General features: G+C 40.5%; 1 long non-coding RNA gene across 1 annotated transcript in view; it reads right to left on the reverse strand.

Annotated features, from left to right (window-relative positions):
- Positions 1-1,204: 1,204 nt before the first annotated feature.
- LOC140480483 (uncharacterized) overlaps positions 1,205-26,097 on the reverse strand; it is a 106,953-nt gene continuing 82,060 nt past the window's right edge. The window contains exons 3-4 of the long non-coding RNA XR_011961306.1: positions 6,479-6,552; positions 1,205-1,402 (exon numbers count right to left, since the gene is read on the reverse strand). This is a non-coding gene — a long non-coding RNA (uncharacterized lncRNA). The remainder of the gene's footprint in view (positions 1,403-6,478; positions 6,553-26,097) is intronic.

The raw sequence follows: 26,097 nt of genomic DNA on the forward strand, positions 1-26,097 counted from the left end.
CAAGGACAGACTCTGGACCAGAGACCTGTGCCCTATGGTTTACCCGTGGTAAGTTCTCCCACCCACCATTATCCAAAATGGTATTCTTGTTATTGAGGAGAATGGCCATAGGGGATCACTGCGCTGTCTGCCTGTTCCCTTTCCATCCATGACTGGAACCCATCTGCCTTTATCCTGTACCAGAGGTGGGATTACCTCCCTTTAATTCCTCTCAATTACCCTCTCAGCCTCCTGAATGATTCAAAGTTCATCCAGCTCCAGCTCCAGTTCCTTAACACGGTTTCCGAGGAGCTGGATTTGGCTGCACTTCCTGCAGATGAGTCAGTGGGGACATGAGGGGTGACCCTCACTTACCACATTCTACAGGAGGAGCATTCAATTGTCCTAACATCCATGCCCTCTGTTCTTAATTCCCAAACAGATTATTGAAAGAGAAAACTAGTAACCTTACCAATCTGGCACGCAGAACATGCTTTTTGATTCGAGGAAGAGGATGGGTAGGAGACACCACTTAAGTAGTGTTTCAGGTAAAGCAACCACCTAAATATATAACCTCACTTACTCAGCCGTCTCGTTCCGCTCCTGCTCAGCGTGCAACCCACCTATACACGAGATAAGCTTTTAAAGGATTAATTTACCTTCCTAGCAGCCCCCTGTTGCTTGCTGTTGCTGCTCCTGCTGCTGCACAAAACGGAGGCCGCTAACACACAAGGTAAGTCCTTTTCAGAGGAAACTTTACCTTCCTAGCAGCCCCCTGATCCTCGTTCTCACTGTTCCCACTGCTGCTCAAAATGGAGTCAGATTGAGCCAAAATATTGCTCAATGATTTCCTTACGTGGAGACAATACCAGACATGAATATCATCAGCTACACTCCTGAAGTTGAAAGGCTTTGTCAAATCACTTGTTGAGCTGACAATAGATTCCTCCTGTTTTATGATACACTGTTGAAAAGATTACACGAAACACAGATTAGAGAAACAACTTCACTTAAATTACAGGCACGTATTTTCGACTTATCAGGAAACTTTAGAATAAAGTTACACTTTTTGGAAGAAACGGAGATAAGCAAATTATGTCCTATAGTAATGACACAGGATGCCAAAATCTGACCTTCAGCACCTTTGTTGTTGAAAATTTCAAGTAGCTTCACAAGATTTCATTCGGTGAGTTGCTAAGTTAATTTTATTTTTGCCCATATCAGAGTAAGGCACATATTGGCACATTCATCCTGAGTTCCCCAAAGATTTAATCTGACATAATCACACTGCTTCTGAAATTACTTTCTTTCTACAGACATTAAAACTGCTTCTCTTTTGACGACCATAATGGTGTGATTTCTTCTGACACCATGCCTTCTCAATTTGTAATTTCTCTCCTGAGAAATAGTCAAGTCTTCCGATCTGTAGACAATGGTAAAAGCAGAAAAAGAGTCAAATCATATCAATATTTCATTAAGATCTTATCAAATCAATTGAGTTTTGTATGTCAATTATGATCAAGTTTGGATTGATTCCAATCCGGAATTGCACTCCTATTAGGAGACATATTTATAGATCTATGTCCATGCATTAGATTTCAATATCCAACAATCCGAGGGGTCAGACTGCAGAATTGTAAACTAACCTATCCAAAGGAAAGCCTTTTAAAAGTAATGTATGTGATAAGCATGCCCAAAGAACCACATAAAATTACAGAGGTTTTCAACACAGTAACTGGCTCCTCAGGAGCTTCCTCTGACCTAACTACATCTTAGCCTATCACAATATCCTTCTATTCTCTTTTGCCTAATGTAGTTACCCAGCTTCATCTTAAATTTATTCATGTTATACAGCTGCATAATTCCCTCTCTACCTAACTCTATATTCCCAACATTTTTTGACTAAATATTTTTTCTTTCTGAATTGCTAATATTATTTTTATTGGTCCCCAGCTTTGGACTCCCATGAATGGAAATAGCCTCTCTGCACTCACTGTATCAGGCCTGTAAGATACCAAGTTAAGGGAACAATGTTAAGACTGATTGCTGACTTTGACCAATGAACTTAAAATTGCTCCTCGGGAGTTAACACACCGATTAATTGTACTGACACTATATCAACAATGCTTTTGCTTGCTCAAAAAGTATTAAAGAATATTTGTACAAATGTAAATGGTTTATCTTTCAATAAAACAATGAACACATATTCAGAAGTGCTATTAGAACAGTTTGCATGTTATTGGGTGGGAAGCAGCACTCAAGATATGCAGGGCTGATGGGTGAAATTGTCCCTCCCACCCCCAATCAGCAAGTGTAGGAGGGAACTAGCTTGTGATTGGATGAGCAATGGGAAGAGGAATAGCAGAGGTGCACTAGATGAGATTGTAACTGAACCCAGATGACTCTGCAGGGCAAGTGCCTGGCTGTGGGTGGGGTGGAGGAATGGGTTTGCAGAGTTGTGTGACTCCTGATGGAGAGGTTTGAGAGAGTCAACTGTGCAAGTTTCATGTACAGTCAGAGGCCAGTTAAGTGAGTCTGCAAGTTGGGGAAACTGAGTTTTTGGGAAAGTTAGTCTTCAGGGCAAGGGGAGGGATAGAGAAAAAGTGCCCACAGAGCAAGACTTTGAAGGAAGCAAGTCTGCAGAGTGGTATAGAGATGGGGACTTGTTTGGCGGCAGGGGGAGTGTGGTGGAAGAGAAGGTACTTTTGCTTCTAATGGCTTCAATTGGGAAACTATGTCAGGCAAAGCAAGAGGTGTATGTGGTTAGAATGGAGATAGGGAAGAAGTGAATGGCTATAAAAGGAGAAATTTGGGTGAAACCAGCAGCTCAAAGATGGGAGAGGGAGGGAGGCTACTGTGTGAGTTGTTTAACAACACAATATTTACCTAATAAGTGACAGGTAATGAATTCTGAGCAAATTAATATGCTTTTTATGAAGTGTGTGTCAGTTATTGAAAACAAAAACCTTTTTTGTTTCAAACAGTCTTGTGCCAATTTAAAACTATTGTGTCAAGGAAATTAAAGCTTTTGCTGCATCCTGTCATTTTTAAATGTACTGGGGGCAGGTTAATTATTGGAGATATTGATTAATTCTTCTAATTCTGCTTCTATGAGTGCACTTAGTTTAATCAATTTTTAATTTCTGTTTAATAATAAAAATAAGTTGTCTCATAACTTCATGATAATTTCCAACCACAATCTAGAACTTGGCATTTCTTAATCTGTGTTTATATTGCACTATTGTTTCTGCTCCAGAGTTCTAACTAACTGCCTGTCATTTGGTTTGGAAAAACCTATTGTACAATACCTATTTTCTTGGCACTAAATGTTTACTGAAATCCTAAAATAGTGGGCAAGAAATATGTACGCATGGTCATCTGGAAATGTGATGTTAAAATTGGGAAGAAAATAAATTAATTTCCTTTTACGTATACCTAAATCAAGCATGCAGTATGATATTTGCATATTTCTTTGTAATGGCTGTCGGATGCAAAAATGGGGCATTATGGGGGCAGACAAGCAAGGATAAAGTGGGAATAGGCAGTAGTGAGGGATTGGCAGTGAGTAGAAAGGATTTTGAGAGGCTGGATTAGATATTCCTGAATATTATTTGCATTACTGAATACTTAATGAATTGGTGGGAAAACACTCCACTGATTGGAATCAACCTAGCATAAAGGGAAATGTTGTGGTTATTGGGCTTCAATTCTTTCGGGTCTAGATCATCCCAGACTCGAGTATTAATGGTTCATCAATGACCTTTCATCCATCTTAAAGGTCAGAAATGGGGAAGTCTACTGATGATTGCAGCACCATTTGTGACTTCTCAAATGCTGAAGCAATCGGGCTGACATGATGGAAGATGTGGGCAAAATTCAGGCTTGGGTTAATACATTAATGCCAGTTAGATTCACTTTTGCTATAGTTGATCACTCATTATCTCTCTCTGGCATTCAATAGCATGGTCAACAATGAATACCCTAGCATCACTATCATGACTATTGACCAGAAACTCAACTAGACCAGCTATAGAGATATTGTGGTTACAAGAGCAGGATACAGCCTGGGAATTCTGCAGCAAGTAATTCAGTTTTTGACTTACCAGCTGACACACACAAGGCACAAGTCAGGAGTACAATGCAATGCTATCTATTTTTCAGGATGGAAGTCGCTCCCAACAATCCACAAGGAGCTTTAGAGAAAATTTACCTTGCTAAATTAATTGTGCTATGGGTATACACCAAATTCTCATTATTTGGAGGGGATAGGAGAACAGACTTCCTAGGAAAACCAAAATAGCACCAATATCTCCTACGTAACTGTCTAACATACTATAAAGGATGATGCAATCAGACCAAATTAGTTGATGGGAAACTAAAAAGGGATCTGGGCTTAACCTTGCAAAGATACAGATCTGTGAGTAAAGAATCGATAGTGAGGGGCAAGTATGCAATGTTACAAGTCTCTCTGACAGTCAGTATGCCTCTGTAAGGTGTATATCCAGACATTAATTAGTTTGTAATTCTCATTCATATCTTATGATGCAGTATTTGCTAATACCCACAACTGCAGGCAGTTATGCACGGGTGTTAATTCAGGAACATCATCACTTAGAACTTACACATGACGTCATATGGAAATGCACAGTGTCTTTTGAAACAAGCTTCAGCAGTGAAAAGAGGGGATATGGGAGAGGGGGATAAACCAGAGTGAAGAGGGAGGAGAAGCCAGGGGTGTGCAACAATGTGGGCCTAGGAGCTCTCTTGGTCTGGTTCTCTCCTGCATCATAATCTCTACCCATCCTTCCCCTCTCTGAATCCTGCTTTCCAAGTCCCAAACTCTCGCCGTGCCTGTCCTGCCAGCTGTGAACCCCAAAATGAGTTGTATGTGCATGTGCAGTTTAAAGTGGTACATAGCCCTCATGTGCTGGTGGGCAATAAACAGCCTTACAAAAAAAATTAGCCCATGGAGTTAGTGCGTCCCTGACGAGTGATTGATTGGTTATTATATCATTATAATGTGGTGCTGAACAGCAGTGAAAAACATTGTATTGAATAGCCAGTAAGTTAATTCACAGCTGAAAGACATGGTGGGTGGACTTATTTTAGGACAAAGTGCATGAGACAACCCTTGATGGTTTTTGTTCCTTATAACATTGGGACAGCACTGAAATCAGAGCTTGCTAGTAAGTAGACAAATACCTAGTGAGAGGTCAGTTGAACTCACATGAAAAAGGCAAGTGATCACTGCAATCAGTTGAATATCAAACATATTAAAAATACTGCAGTAGACCTGGGAAGCCATACCAAATCCCACAAATACAAAACCTTCAGTATACAATGGTTCATCAGTTCCACATAGACGATCAATGGAGTTGGAGTGCAAGTACAATCCATCTACTTGGACATTGTAAATAGTCTACATTATAGATCCTGCTGGACCAGTGATTGCAGTAAGTCATGACCTTGTATTAGTCACTGGCCATGCAATCAGTCAAATAGCAGAGACATAACAGAAACTGCAGCAGATTAGAACATAGAACATAGAACAATACAGCACAGAACAGGCCCTTCGGCCCACGATGTTGTGCCGAACTTCTATCCTAGATTAAGCACCCATCCATGTACCTATCCAAATGCCGCTTAAAGGTCGCCAATGATTCTGACTCTACCACTCCCACGGGCAGCGCATTCCATGCCCCCACCACTCTCTGGGTAAAGAACCCACCCCTGACATCTCCCCTATACCTTCCACCCTTCACCTTAAATTTATGTCCCCTTGTAACACTCTGTTGTACCCGGGGGAAAAGTTTCTGACTGTCTACTCTATCTATTCCTCTGATCATCTTATAAACCTCTATCAAGTCACCCCTCATCCTTCGCCGTTCCAACGAGAAAAGGCCGAGAACTCTCAACCTATCCTCGTACGACCTATTCTCCATTCCAGGCAACATCCTGGTAAATCTTCTCTGCACCCTCTCCAAAGCTTCCACATCTTTCTTAAAGTGAGGTGACCAGAACTGCACACAGTACTCCAAATGTGGCCTAACCAAAGTCCTGTACAGCTGCAACATCACTTCACGACTCTTGAATTCAATCCCTCTGCTAATGAATGATAATACACCATAGGCCTTCTAACAAACTCTATCCACCTGAGTGGCAACTTTCAAAGATCTATGTACATAGACCCCAAGATCCCTCTGTTCCTCCACCTGACTAAGAACCCTACCATTAACCCTGTATTCTGCATTCTTATTTGCTCTTCCAAAATGGACAACCTCACACTTGGCAGGGTTGAACTCCATCTGCCACTCCTCAGCCCAGCTCTGCATCATATCTAAGTCCCAAATTCTTCAGATTATTCATAAAGCACTTACAAAATTCAGTATGAAAGAACAGAACACTTCACTTCCTTCTGACTTAGTGCAGCCAAAATCTCAGCACTCTGCTTAGAGAGGAAAAAAAAAGATCAAAAGGAAAGACTGAACAACTAACTCACTTGAAAATACCATCTATAAGATGCAGAAGTCTTCAGGGTATATCTGTGCACCGCTCATAAAGATGAATGAAGAGCTAAGGGAGAAAGAAGGAAAACAAGGTATACATGTTTTCTATCATAAATCGAAAGAAAATCTGGAATGACTTGCACATCCAACAGACATTATCACTGACAACAATATGTAAACAAAGGCACCTCCAGGCAAAGTCACCATCATGACATCTGGATGTAACAAATCATCTGTACCTCATATAGACTGCTGGGCCTAGATGGGTTGAAAATAGTTAATGTTTTTTGGAAAGGAATATTGTCTGTGTACTGTGCTTTTAAAGATGAATGCCTTTAAGGACTCCATGTGGTATGTGCACACAATATTGTGTCTGTGCCTGTGGCTCTACAAACTGCTGGCACAGAAATTAGTTGGCTTGCTGCAATACCAAGTTTACAACTTGTAATGTGTTTTACTGTTTGAATTGCATAAACGCACAGATTTAATCAATCCCTGATAAATATTTGATTCTTAGTCCATTATCATTGACATGACACTCAACATGAGGGTGGCATGGTGGCTCAATAGTTAGCACTGATACCTCAGCACCAGGGACTCAGATTCTGTTCCACCCTCTGTGTGGAGTTTGCATGTTCTCCCAGTGTCTGCGTGGGTTTCCTCTGGGAGCTCCAGTTTCCTCCCACAATCCAAAGGTGTGCAGGTTAGGTGCATTGGCATTTCCCATAGTTTCCAGGGATATGCAGGGTAGGTGGGTTAGCCATGGTAAATGCAGGGCTACAGAGTCTGGGTGGGATGTTCTTTGGAGGTTTGGTGTGGACTCAATGTGCTGACTGGCCTCCTTTTACACTGTAGGAATTCTATGATTCTATGAACACCATCCAATGTTCACTAATGTCCTTCAGGGAAGGAAATCTGCCATCCTTACCCAATTTGGCCTACATGTGACTCCACACCCACAGTAACATAGTTGACTCTCAAATGGCCTCTGAAATGGCTTAGCAAGCCATTCCATAAATTATCAAAATTAATATTAACTATTTTCAAATTGAAATAATATGATTATTTGCCCACAAAGTGTTTAACATCTGAAGTTACAATTTACCATCCCAAAATGTGTAGATGGTACAAAGAACCTGTGCACAAATTGAACTCTGACTTTGATATAAATTATGCAGCCATCCTTGTATGGCTCTTCCTTAGAAGGTGGCAATTCTTGTTTAGAATCGATAATCAGAGGAAGTAAACCATTAAAACTTATGGTATCCCATCCTTTGGCATCTCTGACCCCAACTATCCTGTTTCCTTCCTGACGTACCTATGCTATTTTAACTCATCGCTACTGTGCTCCCCCTGCCATGCTGGTCAACCACCCAGGTTACAAAAGACAGCAAATAATACTTTACAGACTACAGGTGTCCCAACAGCAAGGTCTTGCATTCCAATTGCTTTATGTGGAACATGGCTGGAGAACTAGAACATGATGCTATTGTGGTAAACTCATGTTATCCAGTGGAGTCAACAGATTTGTACTGTGCACATTATTGATCCTGACACATTTTTAAAAGAGACAGTATCTTTGCTTTTAGCCAATTCAACCATTCAAACCTTTTTCGTTACTTAATCATACCCTTTGTAAGTAGAAGTTCATCGTGTCAAATATTGACACAAGCATTCTTCCACATTACACATGTTTGCCATTTCTAAGACCTAGTCCTAATTTCAAACCAATTCTTTTCCATTGGCAATTTGTTTTGGAGTCATAGGGTCATAGAGATGTACAGTATGGAAACAGACCCTTCGATCCAACTCATCCATGCTGACCAGACATCCTAACCTAATCTAGTCCCATTTGCCAGCACTTAGCCCATATCCCTCTAAAACCCTTCCTGTTCATACATCAATCCAGATGCCTTTTAAATGCTGCAATTGTACCAGCCTCCAGATTGCCCCTTAGGTCCCTTTTATATCTTTCACCTCACAACCTAACCTGGACTCCCCTACCCCAGGGAAAATATTACATTAGATTAGATTACTTACAGTGTGGAAGTAACAAGTCCATACTGACCCGCCGAAGCGTAACCCACCCAGACCCATTCCCCTACAGTTATCCCTTCACCTAACACTATGGGCAATTTAACATGGCCAATTCACCTCACCTGCACATTTTTGGACTGTGGGAGGAAACCGGAGCACCCGGAGGAAACCCATGCAGACACGGGGAGAATGTGCAAACTCCACACAGTCAGTCGCCTGAGGCGGGAAATGAACCCGGGTCTCTGGCGCTGTGAGGCAGCAGTGTGAACTACTGTGGCACCGTACCTTGTCTATTTATCCTACCCATGCCCCACATGATTTTATTTTTGTCTTATGTTGGTAGAAACACAGACAAACATATTGTTTTCTTTCTCCACAGATGCATCCAGAGCTTTTGAGTTTCTTCAACAGTTTGTGTCATTTTCCAAAGCTTTACACCACAAGCAGGCAGCTTATGCGATACGCAGTCCTCAGTTTTCAAACAAGCCATCTACTGCATTCCAAGATAGACTTTAAATATGAGCATAAATTTGGGAAAATTTCACTTAAGTATACTGCACCAAATCACTCAAAAGCTCACTAAAGACATTGTAACTCCAGATTAAACTATGGATGAATGATTAGCTAAATTATAGATCATCACTGCTTAGGAGGAGCAGTTTATCAGGACTGTTCTAGAAGCATGAGTAGAATAAATGTATGAACAGACCATCATATGATAATACTGCTAACCTTTTTAGTGAAGTGGATCTGAAATGTTATTCTTCATTGTGTCGAAATTTGACATTTGATTAAAAATGGAAAATCAATCTAGAAGCAAGCTGAAGAGATATATACTACACAAAGCTATTAAATAAAACAGCCAATGAAGATTAAGTGAAGTCCTACAAAATCTCACTTCTGTTATGAATTTTAGTTCTGTCTTTCGAAACAATTGTATCAAGTTTAAAGGTCTGGAAGCTTCTGGGAAAGTGCACATTGTGATATATGCCATTAATTCCACTTTTTTTCTTACTCTAACTTGACTCCCTAATTTCCTGCAAAATTAAATTGAATATAGTGCAGTGAGCTTAATAGCAACCCAGGGACTTTGGAAGTGTCACAACCAATACTTTATCACATTTGCATCAGTGAACAATTTAAACAAATCAATATAGGCTTGACATGAGTGATAGAATTCTGAATTTCAAACCCTTTCTCTGAGTTCAACTTAATCCTGTTCAGAATATGATGGAATTGTATGTTTTCGTTTGATGTCTCGCTCATTTGGTGAAAAGATAACAAGACATCTCAGCTGACATTTCAAAGTTAAGCACAACTGGATCTTCCTCTAGTCAAGCAGTTTAGGTTCTGCAGTGGGCCTTTTTCTGAAATTAAGTTGCTATTGCAGAAGGCAGTTGTGTGAAAGGATTAATTCTGAAACCTTTGTACAGGTCCCCACTGAATGTATATATGACTGTTTCTGGGAGGAGCTAGTCAACTCAAAATGACCGCTGTCATCGTTTTAATTCATTCATCTTATCTACTGTTAACAGCCATGTAATTAGGACAGACTGTTGCAATACCAATGTCCATAACCCAATGTAAGACACCTCAATCTTAGTCAACCACAATTTATTAATAGTTATTCTTTTACCACTTAATGTTAAAGAGCATCGTAGCCTACCACAAGAAGGATTGATTGTGTATCTGTCCAAAAGGAAATACTGACAAAACCATGTGCCAATTACAGGCATCTCTTAAAACCGTCCATGTGGCCAGAAGTCCTGTCCAATGAGAGCTACCAGTCAATCAGAGGCCTCAGAAACCTTAAAATGTCAGGTAGACATGAGGGGGAGAAAAGTGTACATTGTTTTGTTTAATTCTTCAGCGTTAAGGAAGGACAAAACAATTGTCTTTCACAAGGCTGGGCCCACAAGTGTGTCTGAGATTGCTACATTGACTGCAAGTATTTCATAAACCATAATGAGTTGCCCTAAAAGGGATGCAAGATCCCTTGCTTATGCTAATAATGGCCTCAATGTCTGGCCATATTAAGTTAGGTAAATCTGGTTTAATCTGTGGGTGAAATGTACAGCTGATAAATGAAGTGCCAAAGGTTGTTAGCAGAAAGACAAAAGATATTTTTCTATAACCGAGTTTAAATTCAAAACGCAATCTAAGTGGCTACATTAAGAAATCTCCCTAAATCTGTCATTACCATTATCTTGCCTACAGAGAGAGAAATATTGCAATCAACTTTTCATGATTTTGAAATCCTGGCAGAGAACAAAAAAGTTTCAGGTTATTAAAATGTCACCATCATTACGAAAAAAAGGAGCTTTCTTTACTCTATGCTCCTCAAACAAGTTCAAAATGTATGTTAGGCAAGAATATTCATATTAAAGTTCATGTTTTCCAGAAGTAGGAAAATATTCTCGACATTATCATATGTTTTTTTGCATCAAGTTCTAATAGATGAAAACTAGGTTTTCAGGCTGAAATTCAACAAACAAAATTGCAGAAACAAATCATTAAGTATCGCTTGTTTCTAAAAAGACAAAGAACTTCACCATGTAATTATTTAAAACTATACTTTGACCATATGTTAGATTTCCATTGCTTTATGCTTTAATGAAGGCAAAGCATTACCGATCGGATATCTTTTCACCCGAGTATGCACAAGACAGAAATACAATTAAAGCAGAAAATACTAGTTACTTGATATTTTCTATAAAAAACTTCCCACAGAACCATTTATTTTAATATTATTAAAGTACTAGCAGCATCCTTTAAACTGGTGTAGACATGATGGGCTTGTTTTAAGATAGTATTATTAAGCTTCTTATCAAGGAAAACGTTAATCAGTAAATTATTATTGTTAGTGCTTCCAAAGAAAGGAATAGGAATTCAGAAAAAATATATTAAATTAGACTGCTTTAAAATATTATACAAGCTTGACATGTGATATTGGAATTTAATTCACTCTGATACGTAGGCTGTGTAGTAAGATCTGGTCTATACTCCGATGAATGAGCATTTGAATGCTTGATTGAATATCATTGCATACATTGAATGGTAAACAGGATACCTCTGATATTCAAGGTTTGGAGATGCTGGTGTTGGACTGGGGTGTACAAAGTTAAAAATCAGGTGATGAAGGAGCGTCGCTCCGAAAGCTAGTGTGCTTCCAATTAAACCTGTTGGACTATAACCTGGTGTTGAGTGATTTTTAACTCTGATATTCAAATAACTCTGATCTCAGTTCCACATGATCTGACATCAGCATAACATATCTCCTTATGCACATGCTCAGAAGCTATTCTTAAAGATATAATTAACCCTTTCCACAGCATTCCCAAGTTCATTCTTTCAACAAACTACTAAACTCATGAACTATCCATTCAAGTTCCCACCACCACACCCCCAAAGTCATTGTTCCTGAATTGTTATTCTTGAGAATATTCTTGACTCTCCTGGAGCAGGTTATAGGACATATGGTCCCATTATTATTTCCCTGGGAGATGAACACACTGGAGGAATGGGATGACAACTTGTTTTTCGGTTGTGACTCTCACAATGACCTGTCTGTAACGGCAGTGAAGGCAACACATTAAAAAACCGATTCAACAGAGGATAATCCAAGATACAAACAAACCAACCAATCAACTGAAAAGGAAACAACAAACTAAAATTCTTTCTTTCAAGTCCCTTACTCCATTCCCATCATCACAAGACAGCTTTGCACATGTACTCGCAAAAAAAAGCTGCAACATCAAGACCTGCAAATTTCCCATAAGTTACATACCTTTCTGACTTGGAAATATATTTCTACGCCATCACTATCGCAGGGTCAAAATCCCAAAACTTTCTTCTTAAGAGCACAATGGATGTACCAATATTAGATGGATTTCGGTAGTTCAGTAAGGCAGCTCACTATCACCTTCTCAAGAGAAAGAAGGAACAAGAATAAATCTTTGCCCTGCAGGCCACATGTGTATCTAGGAAAGAATTTTTTTAAAAATCAATGGTAGTGTGGAAGGCAAGGAGCTCAAATCTTCAAAGCTATCATCAAAAAAAATGCTGCTCAAAGGTGACATGAAAATTTCAGTGTTTGTTTCAAGTGATGATTTCAACATTTATGTTCATGCAAAAATATTAAAATTTTGTTGCTGGTTTGTAACACACTTTGCCTTTGCATTGATGCTACAATTGACGTTTGCTGAATTTTAGCTTCCAGGAGCATGTGACTGTAGAAACACGTGGGCAGTTAAAAGCGTCAAAAATAATGCTGTGTTAAGAATCGAGCTGTAACCTGCCAATTTCCTTTATAACTGAAATATGTCAGGTAGTGTGTAAACCAACCCTCAGGAGAAATGCAATGTCAATTTCCACCTGTTAATAGCTCAATTATAATGATCTATAAATGGTTTTGGTTTTCCCCATGAATCACACAACTCATATAAAAAATAAAGCATAATCTGCACAGTTATAGGTTCTGAAAAATTGACAGGAAAATAAGTTAGAAACAAAGAAACTGCAGATGCCGGAATCCAACGTAGACAATCAGGAGGCTGGAAGAACACAGCAAGCCAGGCAGCATCAGGAGGTGGAGAAGTCAGTGTTTTGGGTATAAACCTTCTTCAGAACTGGGGGACCAAGTAAAGGGAGCTGCAGAAAAAGGAGGGGTAGGGAGAAGGGTGGATTGGTGAGGTAGTGATAGGTGAACATAGATAGAGGGTACGACCTGGTTGGTCAATGGGAGGAATGAATCCACTTGGTGGCTAAAAGGAAGGGTCAGTAAATGGAATGGAAACGAGGAGGAGGGGCTGGAAAGGGAGCCCGATGATGGGAAGGGAAATTGGAGACCTCAGTTTGAGTTTTCTGGTCTGCAGACTGCCCAGGCAGGAGATATGTTATTCCTCAAATTTGCAGTCTGATTCACTGTGGCAATGGAGGAAGCCAAGGATAGTCATATCGGAGGGGGAATGAGAAGGGGAATTAAAATGGGCAGTGACTGGGGGGGGGGTCAGATCGACCCCTGTGGGCCCGGCTGAGATCTTCCCTTAGTTTACATTTGGTCTCCCCAATGTAGAGAAGACTACATTAGGAGCACCGGATACAGTAAACTAGGTTGGAGGAGAGGCAGGTGAACCTCTGTCTCACCTGGAAGGATGTTTAGGCCCCTGGTTGGAATTAAGGTGGGGGGAGGGGGTGGAGGGGTGCCAGCAGGTTTTGCATCTTTTACAGCTGCAGGAAAATGTACCAGGTGTTTGGGGGGGGGGGGGGGGGGGGGGGGTTTGGTCGGGAGAGTGGCATGAACCAAGGAGTGGCGAAGGAAATGGTACTTGTGGAAGGCAGAGAGGTGTGGGGAGGTGAAGATGTTTTTGGTAGTGGGGTCTAGTTGGTGTTTTAAGGATGATCTATTGGATGTGGAAACTGATGGGGTGGAAAGTGAGGACAAGAGGGACCCTGTCTTTATTGCATTTGAAGGTGGTAGGATTAGCGCAGTGGGATGGGGAATGGAGGAGGTGCAGTGAAGTGCTGTCTAGATAACAGAGGGCAGAAAAACACCTTGTTCAAAATAGGTGGACATCTGGGATGCTTGCAAGTGGAATGTCTTCTGGTCCAAACAGATGAGGCAGAGGCGGAGGAATTGGTAAATGGGATGGACTTCTTGCAGGACATTGGGTGGAAGGAGGTGTAGTTCAGATAATTATGGGAGTCTGTGGGTTAATAGCAGTCATCCGTCCATAGACTGTCACTCGAGATGGAAACAAAGAGATTAAGAAAGAGGAGGAAGTTGTTCGAATTCGACCACGTGAATATAAGGGTAGGGTGAAAGTTGTTGGCAAAGTTGATGAACTTCTCCAGTTCAGCCTCATTGTAGGATGCAGCACCAATACAGTCATCGTTATAATGACGGAAGTATTGGGGAATAGTGCTTGTCCATAGAATTATTTATTATAAGTAGCTTGGACCTAATACTCAGGTACCTGTGCTCAAATTGAGAGAGATGTCCCCCAGATCACTCCAGTGACAGTTTGATATAATCATAAAAACAGAGAATGACTCACTTGGGTGGCAGCACAGTTCTACACCATCATGCAGTCAACCTGGAAGTCAGCAACATTGTCTCTGGACTCCATGAAGTTGCATCAGGTCAAACATGAGCAAAGAACATCCTAATGATTACGATCTACATCATCACCAACCACCCCTACTCCCACAACTGATGAATCCTCCATGTTGCACACCCTGAGTGAAGTTGCGACAGGAGCACAGAATGCTCCCTGGGTGGAGAATTTGCTCATCATGAAAAGCAGTTTGATAGCATCACTACTGATTGAACTGGCCAGGAGTTTAGGTGGCTAGACTGGGCCTATGATAAGTGGTGACAGAATCAACATGAAGGCAAATTCTACTTGATCTAATTATCAACAATGTACCTATCACAGTAACATATACATGACAGCATTAATAGGAGTGATCAGTGCAGAGTCCTTATGTAAGCAAGGCTCATCTTCACACTGAGAACATGTTACTTTGTATTATTTGGCATTATCACTCTACTGAATGGGATAGATTCAGAACAGAGTTAACAGCTCAAAGCACATCCATAATGTGAACCATTAGCTGCAGCAGTATTGTATTTGACTGCCATCTGTAACTTTGTACTCTCGCATATTCCTCACTCTGCCATTACTATCTAGCCAAAATAGTAATGAATTAACAACATATTATCAACTTAGTGAAAGTACACACAAGAGTACAACCATGCTACATCGCAAAACTGGTATGCTATATACAGAACCAAGCAACCCCTAACAAATGAAGCATATTAAAAGTTTTGCAGTCATTATACATCCATTCATGAATGGTAGTGAACAATGAAACAGCTAACAGGAGGTGAAACATCAAAGAATATTCCATTCTTCAACGAAACAGAAGCCCAGCACAAGGTGCAAAAGGAAAGACTGTAGCATTTGCAACAATCTTCAGCCAAAAGTAACAAATAAATGATCCCAGGTTCCTCAGCATCACAGATGCCAGTCGTCAGCCAATTTAGTTCACTTTACATGATATCAAGAAACAACTGAAGGCACCAGACCTGCTGAAGATTTATGCTTCAGAACTTATGCATTCCTAACCAATCTCTTTTTGAACAGCTATAGCACCAAGAATGTGAAAATTGTCAGGTATGTCCTGTTAATAGAAATCAGAATAAATCCGAACAGGTCAATTACTTCTCTGTCAGTTCACATTCATCTGCAAAGTGATGGAACATATCACCCACAATGCTATCATTTGGAACTAATGAGTTGCCCAGTTTGTGACTACAGCAGGACCTGACTAAGTATGGCATCAAGGAGACTTAGCAAAATTGAAGGTAGTGGGAAAAGGCTGTATGCTGGTTAGAGTGCTACTACACAAAGGACAAGGGTTGAGTGATTGTTGCAGGTCAAGCATCTCAGCCTCACACATTTCTACAGGGGTTCCTCTGTTCCTGTTCTGGGCCCAATCATATTGAACTGCTTCATGAATGACCTTCCTTTCAGCATAAGGACAGATTAGGTGTGTTTGCTGATGGTTGCAGTGCTCAGGTTCATTTGCTTTGTCAGAATGTGAGGATGAGGTCAAGATTATTACTTCTTTAAAGTAAAAATGCATGAGTGTTTGAAGCAGAGAGAGATAAAAAAAATGAAGAGAGTGGAAAATGAGATTAGTTTGTACCACTCCAGCAAAGATCTGAAAACCACATGATTGAGTAAATCAGCTCATGTGTTGTAAGTCTTTATGGTTGACTTTATTTTAACTTTTCAAAACCAAGAACTTTAAAACTGATCAACAGGCATACTAATTGGTATTTATTCAAATTGAAGATAAGCAATCAATCAGATTTAATTAAATAATCACACTTGGTTAGGATACAATAAGTTCCCACTTCAATAATATAGCTTTACACAATTGTTGACCCCTAGTCTTGTAATCCCAAACAAATGATAAAGTAAGTAATGCTACTCATTGAAACTAGGGCATACTGTGATTACCCTAGGAAGTTCATGCTGTGTTAGTGCATTTAACGCTTTTTTAAAAAAAAGATTAGATTCCCTACAGTGTGGAAACAGGCCCTTCGGCCCAACAAATTTACACTGACCCATTTCCCTCTGACTAATGGACTTAACGCTATGCACAATTTAGCATAGCCAATTCACCTGACCTCATCTTTGGACTGTGGGAGGAAATCGGAGCAAACCCGCGCAGACACAGGGGGAATGTGCAAACTCCACACAATCGCCCGAGGCTGGAATTGAACCCAGGTAATGTAAGGCGGCAGCGAATGTTTGGTCAGATGGTATGAAATGTGTCCTTCCAGTGCTTTTTTTTCCCCCCTTTAATTTATTATATTTGCATAGTTACAAACTTAGAAATTTTCTCAGTTAAGAATGGACTCGTTGGATTAGATTGATATTCATGTTTGCAGTAAATTTGCAGATTTATACCACCACTGCACACATCTAAAAACTTTGCATTTAATCTTGTTAGATGAGCTGCAAGTTTTTTTTTATTAAAATGCCATGCACAGTTCTGCTATTTTTTTACTAATAAAATTTAATGAATAATTAAGTACGGTTTATCTACCAGTACACCTTACTTATTGTCAGTTTCCAAAATCCAGTTTAATTCTGCGACTATCAACCTTGAAAGGCATAAATAGCTTTTGATTTACCAATCCTACAGAACAAAGGTGTAAAAGCCAGCAGCTCATTAAAAATGCAAATCCTGGATCAGTTCTTGATTCTTATTTCTCTATTGAACTGTTTATACATTTTACCTCGCCTGAGTTTAAATGTATAAATCTCCTTAACTGAGATGTTAGAGTTTTGTATGTGTATTTTTCCACAATTACCTGCACCAGCTGGGAACTTAGCTATTTGATGTTCAACATCTTACAGTCTTCCAGAGTAAACCAAATGCATTTCAAAAGCTCAGTCTTCACAGTTTATGCAGTTGTGGGCTGTATAAAGCATGTAAATATGAAAATAAAACATTTTAGCGTGTAGTGAACCGACTTTGCTTTGAATTTTCATTTCAACCTAAACTGACCCTCGTCCATCAAACTTGAACCCAGATCCAGAACATTGAAATTGTCAAATTTGAGGTCAACAGTGCAAATGAAAACTTGGCTCCGCATCAGCTTTTCAACTTTTAGATGTGGATTACAATTTCCTGTTAAAGAGTGAAAATTGCTTTTACAGAAGAAATTTTAACAAAAACAAACAACAACGTAATTTAGCGGTGAGATACTATGTCTCCCCAGAAAATGTACTTTAATGAAGTCACTGCTAAATAAATCGGAGAAACGCTAAACAATATAAAGTGCAATAATTCCTCTATCCCCTCTCTGATTTTCTACAAAGTAAACATGTGGCAAGAACACACAAAAAAAAGTTGCTTTATTCTGGTAAGAAGCTGTTATCATTACATGCCGACCAACTGAGCTGATGCAAAAATATTTAATTGATTGTTCAGTGCTAATGGTAAAAAATGTAAAGGAATGTTGATTTGGAAACTTAATATACAAAAAGAATACACTTCTGAATTTGCTCACTTTGTAGTGATAAAGGGACATATTACTAATTACAGTATGGGTTCTATGTAGTTGGAATCATCAGAAAATCATGCACAACACATTTGTTTGACTCTGTATCTTGCCTGACAAGCCTTCCCAAGGTAGCATAAAGTCAGAATTTAGTCCTCCCAAATATTAGGCAATGTTTGTTCATGACTGAGGATTATATCGGGTAGGATAGAACTGGATAGATTTATGAATTCACATCAGCCTAGAAACTAAGGGCGGAAAATGTTATTACTGGCTTCCAGACTGAGAGTGAAGTTGGTACATTTTTAATAAACTTTAGTTTTCCTGTTTTACTTATACCTCTTTAAGGGGGACAAGTTTTGTGGTCTTTTGCTCTGATCTGTGTTTGACCACAATATTCACCCTGTCTCAGGGAAAAGTGCTGAAAAATGTGGTGCTAGAAAAGCGCAGCAGGTCAGGCAGCATCCAAGGAGCAGGAGAATCAACGTTTTGGGCATAAGCCTTCTTCAGGAAATGTAGATTCTCCTGCTCCTTGGATGCTGCCTGACCTGCACTTTTCCAGCAATACATTTTTCAGCTCTGATCTGCAGTCCTCACTTTCTCCCTGTATAAGGGAAAAGCACAGCTTTCTATTTGGCCATTATGTGGCCCACAGAGGGTTCCTAAGTGGCAATGGTTTGGCCTCAGCAATTGGCATTCAACCTTCACCAAACACTCCAACTCCTGCTAGAGCAATCATGGCTAATCATACACAAGCTGAACTTGGTCTTGGGACCACTCACAAAGACTAATGTTGCAGCCTGTCTTAGAGCTGCAGATTTGTTTTGTTCCAGTACACCCCTTATCAGTTTTGAAATGCCCACTGTGTCATTCTTTGAAATATACTTCAAGATTGTGAGATTTCATAATTTTTTGGGGGATTTGCTGTACTCAGCAATCACCAATACCTATTTTCCTTGACATTTTCTGTGTCGTCAGCATGTTTGACTCACTGGGACTAACATTAAAAATGACATCTTCACATCCCAAGTTGACTACCATGTTGTGTGTGCTGTGGACCATATCTTCTCAGTATATGAGTTATTTACAGGATCACAACATCTAATGTGTGAGACAGTAGCCATCTTCAGTTCTAATAAGAAAAATCTTGGAGAGTAAACAAGATGTAGCTTTTTGCTTCTCTGTGGCTATTCAATTTATTGGAATAGCTTCTGCATTATTACAAAGATTGTTGAGAGAACCTGGTCGCAGGTCTATCTCCCATAAAATTCCACATTACTGTAACACCATGTCCCTTGACATCAGTATGGTCAGTAGTATTTATGTCATTCGATCAACTTTTAACCCTTTCAGATTATTGTAGGCTCATAGACAATAGTACTCCCAATTTGTCGTATGATTCTTAACAGAATATACATTCTCCAACATGTGTGGACTACAACTAATTATTTTAAAAGATGCAATTATTTTAGGAATGACAACAAGTAACTGATTACTGTCTTGAACAATGATGAGGAATATAAGCCATTCAGTGACTGGTCACTTCAGGTCAAGTATCTTATCGGATGCCAGTTAGTTACTTTGCAGCGGGCTCCACTGTATCACGGATGGTTAAAAAAAATTGTTTATGAGAGTATTTGATGTTATTAAATGAGAAAGTATCTATCATACATCCCAAGTTTGTAATGGGTAATGTATGAGATGAAGAGAAAACCAAGAATTTTTATGAACATTTTATAACTTTAAGGTGCTGCATTTTGGAAAGGCAAATCAGAGTAGTACTTATACACTCAATGGTAAGGTCCTAGGGAGTGTTGCTGAACAAAGAGACCTTGGAGTGCACGTTCGTAGCTCCTTGAAAGTAGAGTCACTGGTAGATATAGGAGAAAGTGAGGACTGCAGATGCTGGAGATCAGAGCTGAAAAATGTGTCGCTGGAAAAGTGCAGCAGGTCAGGCAGCATCCGAGGAGCAGGAGAATCGATGTTTCGGGCATAAGCCCTTCTTCAGGAATGAGGAAGGTGTGCCAAGCAGGCTAAGATAAAAGGTAGGGAGGAGGGACTTGGGGGAGGGGCATTGGGAATGCGATAGGTGGAAGGAGGTTAAGGTGAGGATGATAGGCCAGAGAGGTGGTGGGGGCGGAGAGGTCGGGAAGAAGATTGCAGGTCAAGAAGGCAGTGCTGAGTCTGAGGGTTGGGACTGAGATAAGGTGGGGTGAGGGGCAATGAGGAAGCTGGAGAAATCTACATTCATCCCTTGTGGTTGGAGGGTTCCTATGCGGAAGATGAGGCGCTCTTCCTCCAGGCGTCGTGTTGCCATGGTCTGGCGATGGAGGAGGCCAAGGACCTGTATGTCCTTGGAGGAGTGGGAGGGGGAGTTAAATTATTCAGCCACAGGGTGGTTGGGTTGGTTGGTGCGGGTGTCCCAGAGGTGTTCTCTGGGGCCTTGGAGGGAAGTGAGGGGGGAGGTGTAGGTGCAAGTTTTGCATTTCTTGCGGTTGCTGGGAGTGGAGGTTGGGTTGGTGGGGGGTGTGGACCTGACGGAGTCGCGGAGGGAGTGACCATAATGTGACAGACTTCACTCCGCTGTTTGTCAGGGAGAAGATTGAATCAGATGTAACGCTTTACTATTCAGTAAAGGTAACTTACTGAGTAAGTTACAGTAACTGACTTCCCTCGACAGCCATGGTTGCCTCGTCCTCCCCTTAATATGGTTCTTCTTCCTTGGGGTTAATTCCTGCTGTGCCTCCCTAATTATTGCATGAGGGAAGAGCTGGCCAATATTGATCAGAAGGGAGGCCTAGCAGGGAAGATGGTGCAGCAGCAATGGCAGGAGTTTCTGGGGATAACTGGGGAGGTCCAGCAGAAAATAATCACAAGGAAGAAGAAACATATTAAGGGGAGGACGAAGCACCATAGCTATCGAGGGAGGCAGGGACAATGTAAAAGCAAAAGGAAAATGTGGTGATGATTGTGGCAAGCCAGAGGATTGGGGAGCCTTTAAAATCCGGCAAAGCATAAACAAAAATAAGAGGGGAAGAAGATGAAATATGAGCGTAAGATTGATACTAATATAAAAGAAAATTGCACTACCTTTTTCAGATACCTAAAGGGTAAGAGAAAGGCAGGAGTGGATATTGGACTGCTGAAGTAGTAATTGGGAATGAAGAAATGGCAGATGAACTGAATAGTTTCTTTGCATCAGTTTTCACAGTGGAAGACAACAGCAACTTACCAGAACTTCGAGAGTCAGAGGCAGCAGGGGAGCAAACCTGCATCCGTGCCCCTGGATTGTGGCTCTTTCACTTCTGAATGCTTTCTTTGTTTCTTTTTTTCTCTTTTTACCTTTACTTTTGCTCTTATTTTTGTCTTTTGGAGGCTGTTTCAGCACCTTTGGCAGGCAAGAGAGGGCCTGGCCTCCCGAGCATGTGTGGTGGCAAGAGGTGGCTCCTTGGGGAGAGCGGCCCTCAAAGAGGCCACGATAACAGTGAGTCTGAGGCCCACTGGCAAGAGGTGGCACCGGAGCTTGGCAACTTTGCTGGCGGGGCCCACCAGGCAGTGTCAGCGGCATTGGCTTTCAAGATGGCGGTGATAGCAGGGTGGCCTCTGAGGTTGACGACGAAGGCAGTCAGCATTGGAATTCAGGACATTAGACTGTGGCAAAATGCAGTAGGCCTGAATTGGTTCTCCTGGTAGATCGACCGGAATGGCAGTTGTATCAGCCGTGATGTGGTAGGCCCAGTGTGTTACTCCAGGCGGTGGAGTGGTAGCGGCAATCTTGGCAACAGAGCGGGACTCCTGAGTAAGACTATCATATGGGGGTGTTGGTGGGCATGGAACCTGTTGTGAAGACCCCCACCCCCAATGTCGAAAGGAGCACAACAAGGGAGGAAGAACTGTTTTAGTTATATCTTAATATCTTCAACTCAAAATGGCACTGGAACCTGGTGACATGTTACACTTTTCGCTGTGTTTATGAGTGAAATGCAAGTGACAATAAATCATTTGATTCAATAGTATCCATCGCCATGAGAAGGTACTGGGGAAGTTGAAAGGTCTGAAGGTGGATCAATCACCCAGACTGGGTGAACTATATCCTAGGTGTCTGAAGGAGATGGCTGAGATGATTATGGAAGCATTGGTGGTGATCTTTCAGGAATCACTGGAGATAGGGAGGGTCCCAGAGCACTAATAACAGCTGATGGAACATGCCTGTTTAAGAAGGAACAAAGCAGAAGATAGGCCAGTTAGCCTCCCTTGGTCATTGGTAAGATTTTAGAGTCTATTATTAAGGATTGCAAAGTTCTTGGAAGACTATGATAAAATAGAACTGAGCTAGCAAGGGCAGGTCGTGCCCGATAAATCTATTAGAGTTCCTTAAGGAGGTAACAAGCATTTAGACAAAGGAAAGCCAGTGGAACTAATCTGTTTGGATTTCCAGAAGGTGAGTTTTGAGAAGATTTATAGCTCAGGTTGAAGTTCTGTAAGTTTTCTCACTGAGCTGGAAAGTTCACTTTCAGATGTTTTGTTACCATACTAGGTAACATCAGTGAGCCTTCAGTGAAGCACTGGTGTTAGTGACCCACTTCCTATTTGTGTTTAGGTTTCCCTGGGTTGGTGATGTTATTTCCTGTTTTTTTTTCTCTGAGGGTGGTATTTAGCCTTTGATTTTCAGAAGGCCTTTGACAAGATGCTGCACAGGAGGCTACTAAATATAAGAGCCAGTGTTACAGGCATGAATAAAGGATTGGCTGATTGATAGAAGGCTGAGAATGGGGATAAGGGGGACTTTTCCAGGATGGCAGCCAGCAACTAGTGGAGCTCCACAGAGGTCAGTGCTGGGACAACAACTATTCACATTATACATTAACGATCTGAACAACTGAGCTGAGGGCATTGTTGCTAAGTTTACAGATGACACAAAGATAGGTGGTGGGACAGGTAGTATGGAGGAAGTAGGGAAGCTGCAGAAGGATAACAGGTTATGCTAAATGACAGATGGCATACAATGTGGGAAAGTGTAAGGTTGGGCATTTTGATAGGAAGAACAGAGGCAGAGACTTTAGTTTTGGGCTCTAAGGAAAAATGTGCTGGCATTGAAGGAAAGCCAGAGGAGGTTTACAGGAATGATCCTGGGAATGAAAGGCTTCTCATATGAGAAACAGTTGAGCACTCTGGTCTATATTCAACAGAATTTAGCAGGATTGGGGTGGGCGGGGGAGATCTCAGTGAGACTTACAGAATGCTGAAAGGCCTGGATTGACTGAATGTGGAGAAGGTATTTCCACTCATAGGAAAGATTAGGACATGGGGCACAGCCTCATAGTGAAGGGACAAACTTTTAGAACTGACATAAGGAGGAATTTCTTCAGCCAGAGGTTGGTTAATCTGTGGAACCCATTGCCGCAGAGGGCTGTCGAAGTCAAGTCATTGAATGAATTTAAGACAAAGATAGAGTGGCTCTTGATTAGTAAGTGGATCACGGGCTATGGGGAGAAAGTAGAAGAAGGGGGTTGAGAAACCTGATCGAATGGTGAAGTAGTTTCGATGGACCGAATGGTCTAATTCTGTTCCTGCGTATTGTAGTAGTCTTATGGTTGCATCAACATATTTAAGAAATTGCAATGAGGTTTCTGCTCTGTATGCAACTGATGTTCAAAATAAATGCTAATTTTGACAATTTAAGGATCCTCCATGTAGGCCTGAAAACAGTGCAATGAATGGGAACTCCAAATTTATGGTTTGGGATGGTTTTTAAAGACAATTGTTTTTCATCAGCTCAAAGAATTGCAGAAATTAAATTTGCACTGAATATAATATGCACACAAAGTTCTGCAAATGCCAAGGAACTGTCAAATTGCTCTCTGATATACTTTTGTTAAGTACAAAAGGATGAGTTCTTAACTCATTCTTAAACTGGAGCAATTTGAATTCATTTGAGATCTAATTTAAAACTGTTCAAGTTTAAAATTGCAGAAGATTGCAAAGTTTACTTTCCTGGTTTCACAATTTGCACAGAATTTTCCAAGTCTGATTCATATCAGAGCTTGGTTATGATCTGGTGAGCTTGGCTGCCCTGTCAATCACTACCCTTTTTTGCACTTTGCTCTATTCTTGAATAGTGTCTGCGATATATCTGTCTTTATGATCAGATGCTGTTTTCCCTCTTGGTTTTTGGCCCTGAAAATAATTTCTTTGGAAAGATTGTTCTGACCATAGGTACCAACCCAATCATTTTACTTATTTTATCCAAATTATCATCTAACTTGTGCATTAAGAAAAGCAATGAAGTGTAAATAGCATCCTGACAGAAAGAAACCAAATGACATATCGAGTCCTGACTACAATTAACTCTATATTTAGTACTTTTAAAACTTAGAATTCTGCCTTCACCACAAATATATAAACTGTCATTTTTACTTCACAATGATCTGTTTCAGATCTCGATTACTGTCCCTGCAAAAATTGTATCTAGAATTCAAGTATAGCAGTTTTTCAGAAGACTTTGCTTGTCATGATAACAATCCCTTCAATGCTATTAACATACCAACCTGGCATCGTTATGATCTGATGTCCTTCTGAATATTTAATTGAGCGTATGATTAAATGATACTAGAACTTGGTATGCATCCTTATCTCTAACTAACAATAACTGGGAAACTATTTCAATTACTTCTAAATCTGATAATTTTAAATATGTGTGTATTCACAGCTAGACTGTCAGTTAGACATGGCAAAAGTTGTTCATTGTTGTATCAAATTCCTAACCTGTATTTCTTGAAGCTATTTTGGAAATGGAGTTCTGCATCTCCAAAAATTTTGAGTAACATATTACTTGAACTTTACTTTTTTGGGAAGGCATGAATTCTCATGCCGCCTTTGATCTCATTAGCCATACACTTTTTATAACGAAAGAAAAAAATTACACTCACAATCAGCTGCAGCTTATTCAGTCATTGCATCCCTAATTCATAACACATAAATAACCTGTTTGTCATTTTGTCACTCTGATTTCAGGCTCATTGCTTTAAATTTCTCACTTTTCTCTCTAAAGTTCCAACAATGATACATCGTGAATCTCCACCCTTCCCCAACCTATCCAACCCTGTTAAAAACATCCACTTCAGACAAAGACTGTTACATTGGATGTATTTCAATACAGCGCAGAACAGGCCCTTCCTTTAACCCAAAATGGCAAGTGTTGTGAAACACACAAAATACTATGCAAAAATATTTTCCAGCCTTCAGTTTTCATTGATTACATTAGACTATAAGTTATAGAAGCAGAGATGGGCCTATTTGGTCCATTGAGTTTACTCCCACAATTCAATGAGAACAATGACTCAGACCAAAGCCAATAGTCTGCACATGAATCTATGAGCAAAGTGCTACAGCCTTGTAGCCTAAGTGGACAAGGATGTGTACAAAGATTGTTAAAAAGGTACGATGGTTAGAACGATTGAACCCAATGACTCCACCTTCCCTAAACCAGCTGACTGGTTGCGAGGGTGAAGCTTTTAGAGTCTTGTGATACTGCAATCAGGAGCTTGCAAATTTGTTATTGGCAGATATAAAATGCTACATTGTCACTTGGGAGGAATTCCAGAATGGATATTTGGATTCATAAAAATAGAAAATGTTGAAAACATTCAGCAAGTGAGTGTTGCACAACCGAGTGCCAGCAGTGAACAGTTGTAGTGAAGTGCTGTCGTCTTGCCACCTTCTTACTAAATGAACAAAAATAGTTAAGACAGCCCCTGGTGGGTCGCTGTAACAAAAGTCATAAGATCCATGGATTGTGAAATCTACACTGACTCTCTCTGCTGCTGTTGACTTTAAGGCTGGCTGGAGTAATCATCATGGCAACAGAATTATGAACCCGTGAACATTCACTTTTAAGTGATTTATGAAGAGAGAGCTGTTTCGACTTCAACTCTCTAAACACGCCATGCATGAAACCTTGACACTGTTGCTTTACATTCTGTCAATGCCCAG

This window comes from Chiloscyllium punctatum, chromosome 8 (genome assembly GCF_047496795.1).
Source record: "Chiloscyllium punctatum isolate Juve2018m chromosome 8, sChiPun1.3, whole genome shotgun sequence".
NCBI classification, from domain to species: domain Eukaryota; kingdom Metazoa; phylum Chordata; class Chondrichthyes; order Orectolobiformes; family Hemiscylliidae; genus Chiloscyllium; species Chiloscyllium punctatum.